This window comes from Chenopodium album, chromosome 1, assembly GCF_948465745.1.
Source record: "Chenopodium album chromosome 1, dcCheAlbu1.1, whole genome shotgun sequence".
NCBI classification, from domain to species: Eukaryota; Viridiplantae; Streptophyta; class Magnoliopsida; order Caryophyllales; family Amaranthaceae; genus Chenopodium; species Chenopodium album.
Window position 1 is genome coordinate 19,932,036 of NC_137834.1, and position 17,073 is coordinate 19,949,108.

Below are 17,073 nucleotides of genomic sequence, written 5' to 3' on the forward strand. Positions count from 1 at the left end.
GTCTAATTCTTGCCACAAAGCATGTAATATTCCATAATAAACTGGCAGTGAACGAGTTTGCTCACACCTAGCAAGGGATGATTTTATTTGTTGAATCCTAGGGCCATTAGTTTGAGCATAACGCTTCCTAAGATGTCCCCACAACAATCGAGCTTCACGAAATTTAGAAAGCGAAGAACGTACCCTCTGGATCAATAGTATTAGGTATCCAAGAAATCAAGATTGCATTGATGGCCGTCCAATCGGACTTGTTGCACGGTGGAATAGATACCGTGATTGTTCCATCCAAAAACACAAATTTTTGCCTTGCCTCCAAAGCTATTTGCATATCAGCAGCCCAATCATCATAGTTATCAGATTTTAGACGAGTGGGAATAATAAAATCTCCGAGTCGATCTTGAGACCCAAGGTATAAAGGGGAGTTCGATTTGAATTCTGTTGGAGGGGGTGATGGTGGAGGAAACTGATCGTCTCCGGCCATGTTTGTGATAAAAAAAATTTTTAAAAATGAACATGCTCTTGATACCATGATAAGTATTTAATAGAACACAATGACTTGATTTTATTGATGACTTTCATCCCACATATATAATTCTTCCTCCGTTTCTTTTTAGTTGACGCGTTTCTTTACTCACGTTTGCAATGCACAAATTCAACCGTTAATATCTCTAATTCTCGATAAATAATAATTCTATAAAGTTGATATTTTAAAAATATATACAGTGACAAATCAAACAAGATCCCACATGATTATATATTTCATTACGTATAAATAGAAAAACACGGCCAAATTAAAGGGAAGTGAGTGAATAATGCTAAAGTCAAAACGTGTCAACTAATAAAAAATGGCGGTAATACAATTTACCCTAATTTGATAGAATTAGGAAACTACCAAAAATATATCCAAAAGATATTCTAGGCATTAGATATGATACAAAATATATCCTATGATTTTCCCAAAATATATGAAGAGAAAATAGAAGTTTATCTTGATGATAAACAAAATTTGATTATCTAATGGTATTTTCGTAAATAAATCAACAAAAAATTCCAGTCAGCATAGCATTTTCGTAAATAAGTCAACATTTGTAGGACCTGCATATTAATAAAAGTTGTTCACTTATTTACAAAAATGTTATGCTAACTGGGATGAATTGTTGATATATTTACGAAAATGTCATTAGATAAACAAATTATGTTTATCATCAAGATGAATGGGGCTCCCTCTATTTGAAAAAATAGGAACCAATGGTCATGACTCATGGTCATGTATGTTATGGTAACTGACGAGGGGAAAACTAGGTCGTTATCTAATCTTCCCTCGGTCAAACTAAATTTATAAACACTTAACAAACCTAAATAAAAGTATAGAGGCAAGTCAAGGGTCGAACCCAAAGGATTGGTAATGTTCAAGCACTTTCAATTATGCGCCTACGCTAGGTCGAAGACGAAGGTAAGAGAGAATACTAACAACTAACAAAACAAGTAAGCAAGGAAATAAAACACTAGGAACGGGGATCAACAAGTAATCATGTCAATTGCAACAACTTGGTAAGAGCATGCCAATCAAAGGTTGTGTGGACTAAATGATAAGAGCAATCAATAGGAATCAAAGAGCTATCTCCTAATTGTTAAGCTAGGGTTCACTATGAATAACAAACTAAGAGAATCACAATCAAAACCAATTGATAATTGCAATTCCTAAATCAATTGTTCATGTCATTAGCAATTACAATGCAATCTAGCATTATTCTCAAGGCCAAATTGAATTACACACATGCAAACCTTCACTAATCACTTTAATCTCAACAATTAATCAACACAACTCCAAAATTAATCACAATTAATCAATCATACAAGTTTCACCCAATTCCTAGCCAACAACTACTCAAACAACATCATCAAATCAACTATCAACTATAGAGAACAATAATCAACAAAATATCAAGAACAATTACTCTAATCAAACATCAAATATCAAAATCAAACCAAATAAACATCAAATTAAACAAAGCAATTGAATGAGATAGAGTTTAGAAATGTTCATTGATAATTAAGAAGATGTCCAACACAATTTTCACATTTGCATCTTCAATCTCTCAATCACCATTGAAATTCCTCACTTTCTCTCTCTAAAACTACTCCTAATCTAGCCTAATCTAGAGAGAGAAACTCTCAACCTAAGAGAGAGAAAACTATTCTAAAACTAAAGAATTACATGAATAAAGAATAAAGGAAACCAAAAACTATATAAACAAAAGGAGAAAATAAGCTTAAAATCGTAAAAGACCCAGAAACCCGCGCCCGCGGAGAAATCGGCCGCGCCCGCGGAGGGGAACGGACACCCCGATAGCCGCGCCCGCACCCGCGGGGCCAAGGCCCGCGCCCTCGGGGAGCCCTCGGGATAACCGCGGGTGCTTACTGCCCAAATACGGTAGTTTTGGAGCTGCAGCAACCCCGCGCCCGCGGGTACTGTATCCCGCGCTCGCGATAGTTTTCCAAGGCCAACTTCAGAAGGCTGTGACTTCCGATCTAAGAATTGTATGAAGGCGTGCGACCTATCATTGGAAAGATCTTCAAGTCTAGTTTCCAACCCAACTTGAATCACCCTAATCCGATATGTAGAACTTGAGATATGACTAAAACAATACACAAAGGTCCTATTTGATACTTTGCAATCCTTCGTTTTCCTTTGTTTCAAACTCAAATTCAATTCCGAAAAGTGCATATTGATCCTAGTGGGTGCTATTTTCAATTCCCATGCATATAGCCCGCGAAGTACCTACAAAACAAGACAAAGAAACGGAGAAGCAAGAGAAATAGCCGAGAAATGAATAAAATGATAAGAAAGCCATTAAAAGCATGCATTTCTCTAAACTAACACAAAAACACGCAAATCGAGCATTATTCTCTAAAAACACGACATAAACGACTACAAAGGAGCATAGAAATATAAAGAAAACATAGCCTAAAGGTGCCATAAATGGCACAGATCAGTAACGTTTAAACTTTTTTGAAGTTCAAGGCATGCGTTTTCATACGAAAGATGTTATGAAACTGGTTATATTGTGTTTGTTTTTTTGATGAACAATAGCCAATGACTTAACAAAATATGAAAACACAACAAAGACCACAAACAAAACGCAAAAATATTTACGTCATTGTTCGATTAATAAAACCTAGTTCATAGCTTTTCCAAAGGACAAAAAAGCCAAGAGGATTACAAGGAGTCTTTTTATAATATGGCTTAACCCAAATGACAACCCAAAAGTTTCAATGAAACCATAAAGAAACTCTAAAAAACCCTAAAAATTTCTAATAACCATCATAAGCTTGTAAAAAATTTATTTGATATCGTTGTGGTTTTGAGTTTTTTTTTTTTTTTTTTTTTTTCACATGATATATATATCATATAATGAAAAGTTAGTCAAACTTAATAGAATCATGATAATTTTGAAAACTAACAACAAATAGTGGAAACACATTTTTCTTGTTTCCTGTTCTTGGTTTTTTGTTTATAAAAAAACCCTGAAAGCTGAAAAAAAAAAAAAAAAAAAAAAAAGAAAAAAGTCAAACAAGTCCAATACAAGCAACCCTAACCAAGATCTGCGTGCAAACGATTAATGGTTTGGGAAAAGCTAGAAAAGAAGACTTAAAACAAAAAACTAACGTAAAGAGTTTAGGGCAAACCTACTGAAGTCCCCAAGGTTCGTGCAAACGATCAACTGTTTGGGCAGAGTGGCAAACAGTGTGGTCATTTTTCCAGTTTCAATAGTCCTTTATAAAACTGGAATCCGCTGTTTTTTATTGCTATACTTTGACCAACACATAACTTTAGGCAATATAATTGATTTATAAATAAAAAAAAAGAGTTAATTAAAGTAGTTGGAGTATTAGAAAGTTATAAATGAAAGACAGTAAGGTTAATAGCCTATAAAAACTAATAAATGTGGGAGAAAAAAAAAACTGAAGTTTTGGGTTTAGTTGGGGGACCATAAGAGCATATAAATATCATATTAAAATATTTTTTAAACAGTTACAACACGCGCTTTTCACGATATTTTAGAAAAGTTGGTCTCACAAGCATGATTTAATACAATTAAAACTAGTGTATAGCCCGGGCGATGCTCCGGGTTACTACTTTTTTAAAGTTATGCAACTATTAATTATTTTTTTTCAAATGACATTTAATAGTTTGAATGTGTTTTTAATACTTTTATAGTATAACATAAATTTGTGTGCAAAGTTATAAAATAACTGACAATTACTTAGATGGTTAAACAATAATTTTTCTTCTTAGAGGTTGAATGTTCGAACCTCTCCATCCACATATTTTTTTTTTAATTTAGTTGAGGTATCATATAGTGTTATTGTTGGTTGCATGGGTGACGTGGCGTTTTGAGGGTTTGAGCTGGAGACATGGCGCATTGAAGAATTGAGTATATGACGTGGCGCAATGAGGAGTCTACGGGGCACATAAACGTTTTTAGAAATGTCTTTTAATATCTTAGTATAGATGTGGGTGAGAGATTAATTGAAGAATAATTTTGAAGGTCATGAGATTAAAATAAGGCTAGTAATTGAATTTAAAATTTTTGTTTTTTTTTTTTAAAACACTTCCCTATCAAGGCCCATTCTAATTTAAAAAAATGAGTTGAATTGAACTGAACTGAACTGAACTGAACTAAACTAAACTGGTTAGAGTTGAACTGTAATGAGTTGAAACTGAATATTTTATGAGAGAAGGAAATTAGGAATTGAAGTGAAATGAAAATAAGCTAAAGAGAACAGGCCATTAGTGTTGCAATTTGAATATATAGTGATATTATATATTAAAACATAGAGAAAGTAGCTTTTTACTAATAAAAGATGTCCAACCCCTTAAAAAAATGGAAAAATTGCCCGCAATAATCCCACCTTTGGATCGTTCGCCAAAAACAATCCGACCTTTATGTCCAATCCGCTCAAAATGGTCCCGGGTGACCAGTAACCGGTTGAAAAGGTAATTTTTTTTAATACACACGTGACATAACTTGATTTGTCCAAAATAATAAAAATAAAATTAGTAATAAAAAAGTAAAAGCATATACAAAAAAAAATTAAATAAATAAAAAAAAAAAACAACCACCTTAACCACACCACATCAACCACCATCCCCACCACCACCCTAACCCAGACCCTAGAACTACCACCCCACCCAGACCGGAAACCGCTGCTCCACCCAACCCATATCTGTCGCCGCCTAGAAACCGACTAATATCCCAACCCAATCCCAAAACCCTTTCGAAAATCGAAACCCACCACGCGAGCAGATCTGGAGATGGGGGAGTTCGGCGCGTCGGAGCTGGGTTTGAAGGAGTAGGTGGGTTTTCGCGGACGGATCCTGGGTTTAAGGGTTGGGCTTTTGCGGGGGAAGGAGTGAGGGAGAGGTTTGGTGGTTCAGGGGAGGTGGAAGGTAAGCCGGAGCTGGGTTTAAGGGCTGGCTCGCTGGAGCCGCTTGAATGGGGTTGGTCGGTTGCGGGTTGGCTTGGTTTTGTGAGGGTTTGAGGGTGGTTCATGTGCGGGTTCGTGAGGGAGGGTCGAAGGGAGGGGTTCGAGGGTGGTTCAGGGGAGAGGGTTTGTAGGGAATAATTTCAAGTGTTAATCCCCTAGCTTGAACCCCACTGTAATCATACACTAAAGTACGGTGGCGTCCAAAAGGGAAGAAGATAGAGCAAAAGAGTCGCCAACAAGTTTTAGGAACTTGTAAACCGTTCGCAGGGTGAAGGTTACACCCCTTAACGATCCAAGAGATCGTCAACTCCATAAGGTCTTTAACCAAATAAGGGTTCGGGGATGAAGGTACAAATCCAACCTAAAAGAGATTGAACCTACCCTAATAATAGGCCTCTACTTTATTCTGATTGTATTCATGTGCGCTTTCTGACTAACATGCAATCAATAGGATTAACCCTAAACCTGTTTATCTATGTTTGTTAAATATTAATGCACAAATAAAAGTATTATTGGCGATCACTTGAATTATAATCATATTAACCCTAAACAAGATTATTAATATCTTATTAAGCGTGATTACAAGTACAAATTCCTTTAAACATGCATAAAAGACATGATCAAGCATTAAAAATAAATAATCAAGCAACATAATGATAATCAAAATAATAAAATTATAATCATAACAATCATAATTAAAAATAATCATCATTAAAATAACCATGTTAAAGAATAATAATAGCAAGATCTTAGGCATGATACTAACAAGATTAATAACAAACCCTAGCATGTCACTAAGCGATAAAAATCAAATCTTTAACCCTAACATGATACTAAAAATCATAAATATTAGGAAGAACATAGGAAGCATCATACTTTTAATCATACTCGATATTAAAGTTACCCTAGACATGATACTAGGAATCATAATAACAATCTAAGCATGATTTCTATATCGCAACATCAATAAAAACCATTAAAGTACTTACTTGGATGCCTCGTACCTCTTTCTAATAACAAAATACAAACGTTAGTAACTTCAAGGAAAATAATAAAACAAAACAATTAAATTAAATAATGGAAAGAGAGATTTGGGACCAAACCCTCAGAAATTAAACCTTTCACGTCTAGGGCGAAGGCAACTTCGAATATGGCTAGGTGTATCTAAACCTAATGAATGAGGAATTTTGTATTTGAAAAAAGCTAGTTTAGAAAAAGAGAGAGAGAGAGTAATCAAGAGAATCTTGATGAGAGTTGGTAGATTGTAAATGAAAACTAGTTATTGATGAAGACTGGTTATCGAAAACGGAGTTTTTACGACGTTATTTATAAAGAAAATCAGCCAAAAAGATAAAATATCAAAACAGAGTCTGGCGCACGTAAACTGAACTATCGCCAACGCTGGCCATTGGCGCCAGGCGCCAAAACTAGCGTCAGGCGCCAATGCTGGCGCCAAACGCCAAGCGTAGCGCCAGGCGCTACAGCTGGCGTTTGGCGCTGATTCAGAAAATCACGCGTTTTCTTAAAATCAGATAAAAATTGCCGTACAGGAGGATAAAATTTTATTTTCCTCAAAAATGCTCTTTGATTTTAATTAAAACTCTAAAAAGTCAACAAAAGTCAATTTATCAATGCTAATTGAATTAGGAATGAAAAGAACCTTCTAGAAGAATCTAGAAGACTAAAACCATTCCTAATTGCATTAGGAATGATAAATCCATATTAGGCCCTCCCCTAGATCATTGGGCCACCTATAAGGCTCAAAATGGGCCCAGTTCAGTAAATTGGCCATAACTTACTCAATATTCATCGGAATTGGGCTTATAATATATCGTTGGAAAGCTCTTGTCAAGCCCCATCCAACTACACTACTATTGGACCCATATCATGGACCAACCAAACTGGATTTGCTGTTTTCTTAAAATAAGTTTTTAAAAAACAGAGAGAAGAGAAAAGAAGTAAAACTATCCGCAACACTAAACTTTCCACACTTTCACTTCATTCGATTATAACTCGACGTGAAAGATATTCATCACTGGGTTTTGTTTTTGGGAGACACAAATGGGTGTCTACAGAAGCCCCCACTTTGACTGAGTTTGGAGAAACGCAAGTTTCGAAAACAAAAGTCAAAGTATCGATAGGGACGGAGAATGATTCAGAACGTTCTGCGATTCTAAGCCACTCTTGTAACGTCGATACCTGCAAACTAGCGTTAGTTAAACAGATAAGAGAGTTAAGAAACGCGTATCTTGCACCATCGAACACACGTCTCTGAAAGTAACCGATTTGATGTTGTATTGCCATTGGACAACCTTCCACAATCTATGGAACACCATCTTGTTGTTTTTGACGATCTTCTGCAAGCTAGAGAATACCGCCTGAAGACTGCTACGCTTGTAACTGCCTCCAATTTCCGCTGTGATAGTCTTCAAAAAGATCACTGCTTGTTGACCCTTAATGCTACTATGCCAGTACGTCGGCGCTTTGCTGCGTGTGTACCAGTATGTCGGTGCTTTTGCTGTGATGACAATCCTCTTTTCTTTGGGAATAGTTGTCAACACAACTCCTGTATGATGTATGACAATCCAATTTAGGGAAAGTTGTCAATGCTTCGTAACAATCCATCCTTGGAAATGTTGCCACGATGAAGCGACAATCCGTATCTCAGAATATTTGCCAAAATCCAATTTTTGGGAAAAGTTGTCAATGCTTCGTAACAATCTGTCATAAGAATTTTGCTACGATCGACAATCCACATCTTGGAATATAACTCTTGAAAGCAATCCACCTTGGAAATTTACCAACGCTATGCGACAATCCTTTTAGGAAAATATTGCCACAATTGACAATCCGCGTCTTGGAACATTTGCGAAAAAGAGTTGACCAACAATCCACTTCGGGAAAATTTGCCACTTATTGAAATGAATGAGAATCCACGTTGAGGAACCTTTGCCGAAATTTATGATGAATAGAGACCTACAACAATCCTTTGGGAAATTTTGCCATAGGGAACTGGGTGTATGACAATCCAATCTCGAAAAACTTGCCAAAGATGCATGAATGTATGACAATCCGAACTTGGAAAAACTTGCCAAACAAAGAAGGAGCACAACAATCCACGTTTGGAAACTTTGCCAGAGATGACAATCCAATCTTGGAAAAATTGTCGTTGAAGAAGATGCACGACAATCCATATTTGGAAATATTGTCAGTTGGGGATGACAATCCAATTTTTTGAAAAATTGTCGTTTAAGAAGAATGCGCGACAATACATATTTGGAAATATTGTCGTTTAAAAAGAATGCGCGACAATCCATATTTGGAAATATTGTCGTTTAAGTGCTTGCTTTTAAACCGATACGTTGGTGCTTGTAATGAGCCAGTGTTTTAGGCGCTTAAGCTAAGTGAGACGATTTTTTGTCAGGTCAATCACTTACTACGATTGTAATCGATCCGACTACTAATCATGTCAATTTACTTATAGGGGCTAACTGGCTTACCAAGGAACCCGAAATTGTTGTATGAAGTCAAAATAACCATTTTGAGAGGCTTCGAGCTCTATCGCTGCTGAAATATCTCTGGCGCCAAGAATTGACTCTGTCGCCAGACGCTGGGATCTAGCGCCAGGCGCTGAAATCTGTTGCTAAACGCCAGATGTTGTTGTCTGGCGCTGGAGTCAGGTCTTCCCTATTCTGCTCTTGCTGCCGCTGTTGCTCGGTTTCGCTCCGAACTTTTAACTTGGTCGTTTCCTTTCGACCAAATCCGCTCAAATCGTTTGTACATTAAAGCTCTTCATCTCTAATTTACTAATCTATGTAACTTCTCTTATCTTGGAGGAATCTCATGTATCATATTCGCGGTTTTTTTCGAAAAAATTCGGGAATGTTCTTGCTTGCTGGGATGCACCTGCATTTAATCTTTGACTATAGGAATTTGCTTATCTTTCTTTAGGGTTGACCTAAGACTTAGTGTTGCTTGAATCATTGACTTGTCGTGACTCAAGGTATAAATTTGACTCACTATGATTGACTGACTCGAGGTTGACTCGACTCAAAGTGTTTGATACATGTGTTAGACTCAAATCAAGGTGATATCATGACATGACTCAACGTGTACATGACTTGTGTGTGCATTGTAATGTGAGCGTGCGACTCGAAAATGCAAAAAAGCAAAAATTTCTGTCATTTTTGTGGAGGGTACCGACTTTCTCCCGAAAAAGAAAGACGCGAAAAAAAGAATCAAAGTTTTGAAGGTGCATGTTGAATGAGCTTAGTCAAATGTTGTTTCTCACAGTACAAGGATTGTAACGTCTTAGACTATCCTAGTTGACTTGATAATGAAAGTATTTAGGTAACTTAGGCACGGAGGCTAAGCACTTCATACTTCGATATGGAATGATGATTATGAGTGATGTTGACATGACAATACATGCTTCAGCATTATGTTAAGATTCTATGACAAAGGGTTCTTAAGGGAAGTATATTTGGTCATGTATCTGTGAGGTGTGTGATAGTGACACTAAAGTTAGGCCACAAGGGCTAAGTGCGTCGGAAATATGTTGAAAAAAGTCAAATAATGGTGACTCTTAGGCTAGGTAATAAGCTAATAATGTAGGGATCAAGCCTCCAAGTCTAGCTCTAAATAAATAGGGATGAGCACAGGGATCCCTTGATATGATCAATTGTGAATGTAAATATGAGTGCATTTTTATTACGGCCGCACCTCGATGTGAGGTTGCCTACGTATCCGTTAGGAATCATGCCGAACGTAGCTCTAGCCGAACCTCGCACAAGTGTGTATACCTCAAAAAGGTCTTTTTAAGGGTTGTAACGTGGTTAGGCTAAAGGTTGAAGAAGAAGGGGATAAAAGACTCAAGACCCTAGATAAGCCCCCAAGGTGTGCAACCTTACTTTTGAATCTGTATATTTTCATGCTTAAGGTTTAGCTTTCTACTCTTTTTTTTAGCTCTTTCTTTTGCTTTAACATTTATTTAATTTTTATAAGTGTGGGCAATCCCAATCATGCGGTCTATCACTCACTTGGCATTCATGTTTCTCAGGCACGGTACCGAGCACTCGATAAGAGACGCAATCTGAGACGTGTTCATATCAAAGACATGTTCATGTCAAAGACATTGGAACACTTACCCTTTTGTACACTTTTATTATTTTTTTGCTTATTTTTGCTATTTTAATCTTTTTAATTCACTCAAGCCTTTTTTAGAATTGCATAAGTTGCACACTGTCCCATCCCAAGGTTAGATAGATATGGGTTGAAAAATGAAAGGTCTATCGTTAGACAAGGCTCAAAGTGGTTTATGAAGAAAGGATTGTAAATTAGAAGGGTTAAAGGCAATATGATGTGGCTACAAGGGGTGCCTTAAATCATTGGTATACCTTGTGCTTAATTCGACAATGATATTTTTTTCGCAATGTAATGAAATGATCATATGCAAGAAAATAAATTCTCATTTTATTAAAGGAAAATAAATAAAGAATCTACAAAAATAATCTAAGGGAAAAGAAAGGTGCCTATGCTAGACTTATTGGGGAAAGGAAAAAGTGAGAAATAAATAGAAAAAATAGGTCATGAAATCTCGTCATTGAAGCTCGCCTCTGTCTTGTGTTGTTTGCTCCAACATCATCCAATATTCTCGTTAGCTAGAGGAAATGGGATCTTGTTTGCCTCTATAAGATCTTGAATGAGGTTTTGAAACCTGTAGCATTCATCAGTGGTATGACCGTGTCCTCGATGGTACTTGCAATAAGAGTTGGGATTCCATCTCGAAGATTGATTTTCTTGCGTTGGATCCTCGGTAGGGCCAATAGGTTTGATTAATCCTCGATCATAGAGTGGGCGTTTGGCGCTGATTCAGAAAATCACGCGTTTTCTTAAAATCAGATAAAAATTGCCGTACAGGAGGATAAAATCGTATTTTCCTCAAAAATGCTCTTTGATTTTAATTAAAACTCTAAAAAGTCAACAAAAGTCAATTTATCAATGCTGATTGAATTAGGAATGAAAAGAACCTTCTAGAAGAATCTAGAAGACTAAAACCATTCCTAATTGCATTAGAAATGATAAATCCATATTAGGCCCTCCCCTAGATCATTGGGTCGCATATAAGGCTCAAAACGGGCCCAGTTAAGTAAATTGGCCATAACTTCCTTAATATTCATCGGAATTGGGCTTATAATATATCGTTGGAAATCTCTTGTCAAGTCCCATCCAACTACACTACTATTGGACCCATATCATGGACCAACCAAACTGGATTGGCTGTTTTCTTAAAATAAGTTTTCAAAAACAGAGAGAAGAGAAAAGAAATAAAACTATCCGCAACACTAAACTTTCCACACTTTCACTTCATTCGATTATGATTCGACATGAAAGATATTCATCACCGGGTTTGGTTTTGGGGAGACACAAATGGGTGTCTACAGGGTTCGATTGTGGTTCAGGGGAGGGGTAGCAGGGGGAGGCCGGCGCGCCGAGATTGGTACCAGGGGAGGTGGTTTGGCTGGTGGGTGGTTTATAAATTAATTAATTGTTTTTTTTTAATTTTTTTTGGACTAATTGGGTGCCGACACGTGGCTAGTAACTTGCTATAACAAGTTAACTAACCGGTTGGGACCATTAAAAAAGATCGGGGTGTAAAGGTGGGATTATTTTAAAAAATCCAAAGGTGGGATTATTTTCAGCGGACGGCCCAAAAGTAGGATTATTCCGGGCAATTTTTCCTAAAAAAGTCACCTCTTTGTTAAGCGTAACACTTAAAATATAAACGGAAAAGAGCATATGACCAATTATTGTAAAGTTATCAAAACAACCTATTACATCCAACTTGAATCAACTTAGTATCATTTTTAAGTTTAGAGTTATGTGCATTTTAAGTTAGTTCCTTGATATATTCTATACTGATTTCGAGGAACAATTAACAATTCTCATCCTCAACTTAAAATTCATTAAACAAAAATACTATGAAATAATGATAATCATGATTAACATACTTGAATCCTCCACCTTTATTGAAATAACATATTCCTACTAACTTTAGGCAATAAAAAATGGTAATCCTCCCACAAAATGTTGAGGGGGCGTTTGGTTCGCACAGGGGAATCGGAATGGAATGAATCCAGGGAATGAAGGAGAAAGGAATAAGTTGACCCTAATTTAGCCTAGTTGTTTGGTTGTGTCCATGAAACGGAATGAACTATTCATGGATTCCCTTTGTGACTGTTTGGTTCAAACTAGGGAATCAAAGTATGAGTTTATAAATTCCTTTTAATTTTTTCCAATAATAACATGTTATTATATGATAAACTTGTTTCTTCATGAAATAATAATTGAAGGACCGGTTATGAAAAAAATATGATAAACCTGTATCATATATTCTTATAATATTAAAAAAAAATGAAGTTGCTTTATATAATTTATACATATACATACATATAAATTTATAATCAATATACACATATTCATAGTACCATACAGTAGCAAGCTGCTTTGGAATCCTAGACCGAAGCTCAACCTGGATGGATGGCATCCGGGCATATTTAGCATACGGCACACTTCCTGATTCACCACAGGAAGCAGCCGTCATGAAGAAGCGAGCAGCAAACTTCGAGTTGAGAAACGGAGAGCTCTTCAAGGCGGGTTTCCTTAAACCTCTATTGAAGTGTGTTACCCTAGAAAAGGGGAAATAAGTTCTTGAAGAATTGCATGCTGGATATTGTGCCTCTCATATAGGCGGCAGGTCCCTAGCCGTCAGAGCCAGGTGGCATTACTTTTGGCCTACTCTTAAAGCAGGCGCTAAAGAGTTGGTGAAGAGATGTGACAAATTCCAAAGGTTTGGCAAGCTTATTCACCGCCCGACTACTGATCTGACGGCAATCCACAGCCCAGTCCCGTTTGCTAAATGGGGCATGGATATCCTGGGTCCTTACACGCCTGCTCCAGGAGGAAAACGCTACATTTTGGTGGCTGTGGATTATTTTACCAAATGGGTAGAAGCTGAGCCAGTCAAGAACATCAAGACAAAGGATGTCATCGCTTTCATTTGGAAGAACATCATCACCCGGTTCGGGGTACCTATGTCTATGGTGTTTGATAATGGTTGTAGGCACCCATTTGTGTCTCCCCAAAACAAAACCCAGTGATGAGTACCTTTCACGTCGAATCATAATCGAATGAAGTGAAAGTGTGGAATATTTAGTGTTGCGGATGGTTTTAATGTATTTTCTCTTCTCTTTGCTTTTGAAAACTTATTTTTAAGAAAATATCTAATCCAGTTTGGTTGGTCCATGATATGGATCCAATAGTAGTGTAGTTGGATAGGGTTTGACAAGAGCTTTCCAACGATATATTATAAGCCCAATTCCAATGAATATTGAGGAAGTTATGGCCAATTTACTAAACTGGGCCCGGTTTGAGCCTTATATACGGCCCAATGATCTAGGGGAGGGCCTAATATGATTTATCATTCCTAATGCAATTAGGAATGGTTTTAGTCTTCTAGATTCTTCTAGAAGATTCTTTTCATTCCAAATTCAATTAGCATTGATAAATTGACTTTTGTTGACTTTTCAGAGTTTTAATTAAAATCAAAGAGCATTTTTTGAGGGAAATACGATTTTATCCTCCTGTACGGCAATTTTTATCTGATTTTAAGAAAACGCGTGATTTTCTGAATCAGCGCCAAACGCCAGCTGTAGCGCCTGGCGCCAACAGCCAGCGTTGGCGCTGGTTCAATTTTTCGTGCGCCAGACTCTGTTTTAGTAATTTATCTTTTTGGCTGATTTTCTCTATAAGTAACGTATTAAAAACTCCGTTTTCGATAACCAGTTTTCATCAACATTCACCTACAATCAGTTTTAAGGAATTCATTCATCAATTCTCTCTCATTCTCTTCTCATTTATCAACTCTCATCACGATTTTCTTGATTACTTTCTCTCTCTCTCTCTTTTTTCTAAACTAGCTTTTACAAACAAAATTCCGCATTCTCAAGATCTAGAAACACCTAGCCATATTCGAAGTTGCCTTCGCCCTAGACGTGAAAGGTTTAATTTCTGAGGGTTTGGTCCCAAATCTCTTTTTTTTCTAAACTAGCTTTCACATTAGAGAGAGGTACGAGGCATCAAAGTAAGTGTTTTAATGTTTTTCTAATTGATGCTATTATATAGAAATCATGTTTAGATTGTTATTTTGATTCCTAGTATCATGTATAGGGTAACTTTAATATCGAATATGATTATTATGATGCTTTCTATGTTCTTCCTAATATTTATGATTGTTAGTATCATGTTGGGGTTAAAGATTTGATTTTTATTGCTTAGTGACATGCTAGGGTTTGTTATTAATCTTGTTAGTATCATGCCTAGGATCTTGCTATGCTTTAACATGATTATCATTATTATTCATTATGATTGTTATTATGATGATTATTATTATGATTATTTTTTTATGATTTATGATGATAATTGTTATAATTATTCTGATGATTATTTTTAATTATGATTGTTATGATTATAATTTTATTATTTATGATTATTATGTTGCTTGATTATTTTTTTTTATTGCTTGATCACGCCTTTTATGCATGTTTTAAGGGAATTGGTACTTGTAATCACGCTTTATAAGATATTTAATAATCTTGTTAGGTTTAATATGATTATAATTCAAGTGATCGCCAATAATAGATTTGTTTCTGCATTAAATTCAACCAACATAGATTAAACAGGTTTAGGGTTAAACCTATTGATTGCATGTTAGTCAGAAAGCGCACATGAATACGATCAGAATAAAATAGGCAGGTTCAATCTCTTTTAGGTTGGATTTGTACCTTCATCCCCGAACCCTTATTTGGTTCAAGACCTTATGGAGTTGACGATCTCTTGGATCGTTAAGGGGTGTAACCTTCACCCTGTGAACGGTTTACAAATTCCTAAAACTTATTGACGACTCTTTTGCTCTATCTTCTTCCCTTTTGGACGCCACTGTACTTTAGTGTATGATCACAGTGGGGTTCAAGCTAGGGGTTAATGCTTGAAAATATTCCCTACAGTTTTTTGGGGACTCCACTGAGGAGGATTTCTATTTTAGTTTCTGAATTTGTTTCAGCAATGATTTTGAATGAGTGGATGAGACTCGAAACGTTCTAAGTATTTCATGTGCGTAATTTTGATTATCATTATTGTCATATGCATAAAAAAGATCTCATTGGAAAGACCATCCGTAATGAGTTAAAAACATTGGATTTTACACGTAAGAAATTTGAGAAATATCTTTCACAACTAGGACCGAAATAACACCACGCGAAACTGGAAAATTTTATCGAGCACAGAAAGCTGCTGAGGCATGTAGGAATTAGCACCAAAGGCCAGAGCATTGGCGCCAGAATTTTAATTGTAGCGCTAGACGCCATCATTGGCGCCAGGCGCTACAGCTAAAACTTGGCGCCAATCTCTGTTTGTTGGCGCCAAATTCTTCCAATACCGAGCCAGAAATATGCGTTCTAATTTCGACCTGTTTTTCGTATTGTTTGCTCGATCCTACTTCCTGATTGAATTTTTTTCTCATTTTTCTGAAACCCATATGTGTTCTACATATGGACATAACCCTCTGGGAATTCATGCTCCATCTACATGATTGAACGCTCTGAGCAACAAAGAGTACATCCGAGAATGTTGAATTCACCAAACCATGGAAGCGAGTCTAAAACTCGCGGTGTCCCATCCACTCGCGCCAACCCTTCACGGTTAGGCTTCCGCACGGTGCATCCGGACAATTAACCATGGACCCTCTATTGACTAAACCACATCCCAAACTTTAGAGAACTAGAGCCATGGTTAGGTTGCAAACTCATTGCATCATATTGTGCCTACTTGACTAATTGTGCATTATTTGTTGTGCATATATTATATGTTTTCTTAACCGTTTGTTTGACTTGTGTTGAGATTAAATAAATTAATGACTTAAAGAACTTTACCTAATTAATTAATTAATTAATTAATTAATTTGAGTCAATAAAATCTAATATTTTACTCAGAATTGACCTAGTACGACTTTAGGCATACCCCTATTGATTAATAACACCGAAAACAGTCCTAGATTGAAGCTCTAGCATTGGCGCCAAAGTCTGGAATGTAGCCCCACTCTGTGGAGTGTGGCGCCTGGCGACAGCTCTGTCGTCTGGCGCTACACTACACAGTGCGACGCCAGTCCTGTCGTTTTGCCGACAGTTCGGATTATTGGTCGAGTCATCATCTAGTGTCCAATTAACCAGTCTGCTAATTAATTCGGTTAATTTTCGCTGTCAATAGTACTTGGTTAAGTCATTAATTGAGTCTAGTCGCATAGTCTAGCCACATGGTCATGACACGAGTCTTAACGTACCACCTACACTCACTAGTATTAGCACACACTTCACCATAACCATGTTTTAGGTTCATGCATGAGTCGGTTTTTTTTCTCCGTCATTTGAGTTGGGGGTACATTCTATTCCTAATTATTCATATCTCTTCATCTAAGTCATTTTTCTTCACATTCTATTTCATCTTTCTTCACTTCCTCCATCCATT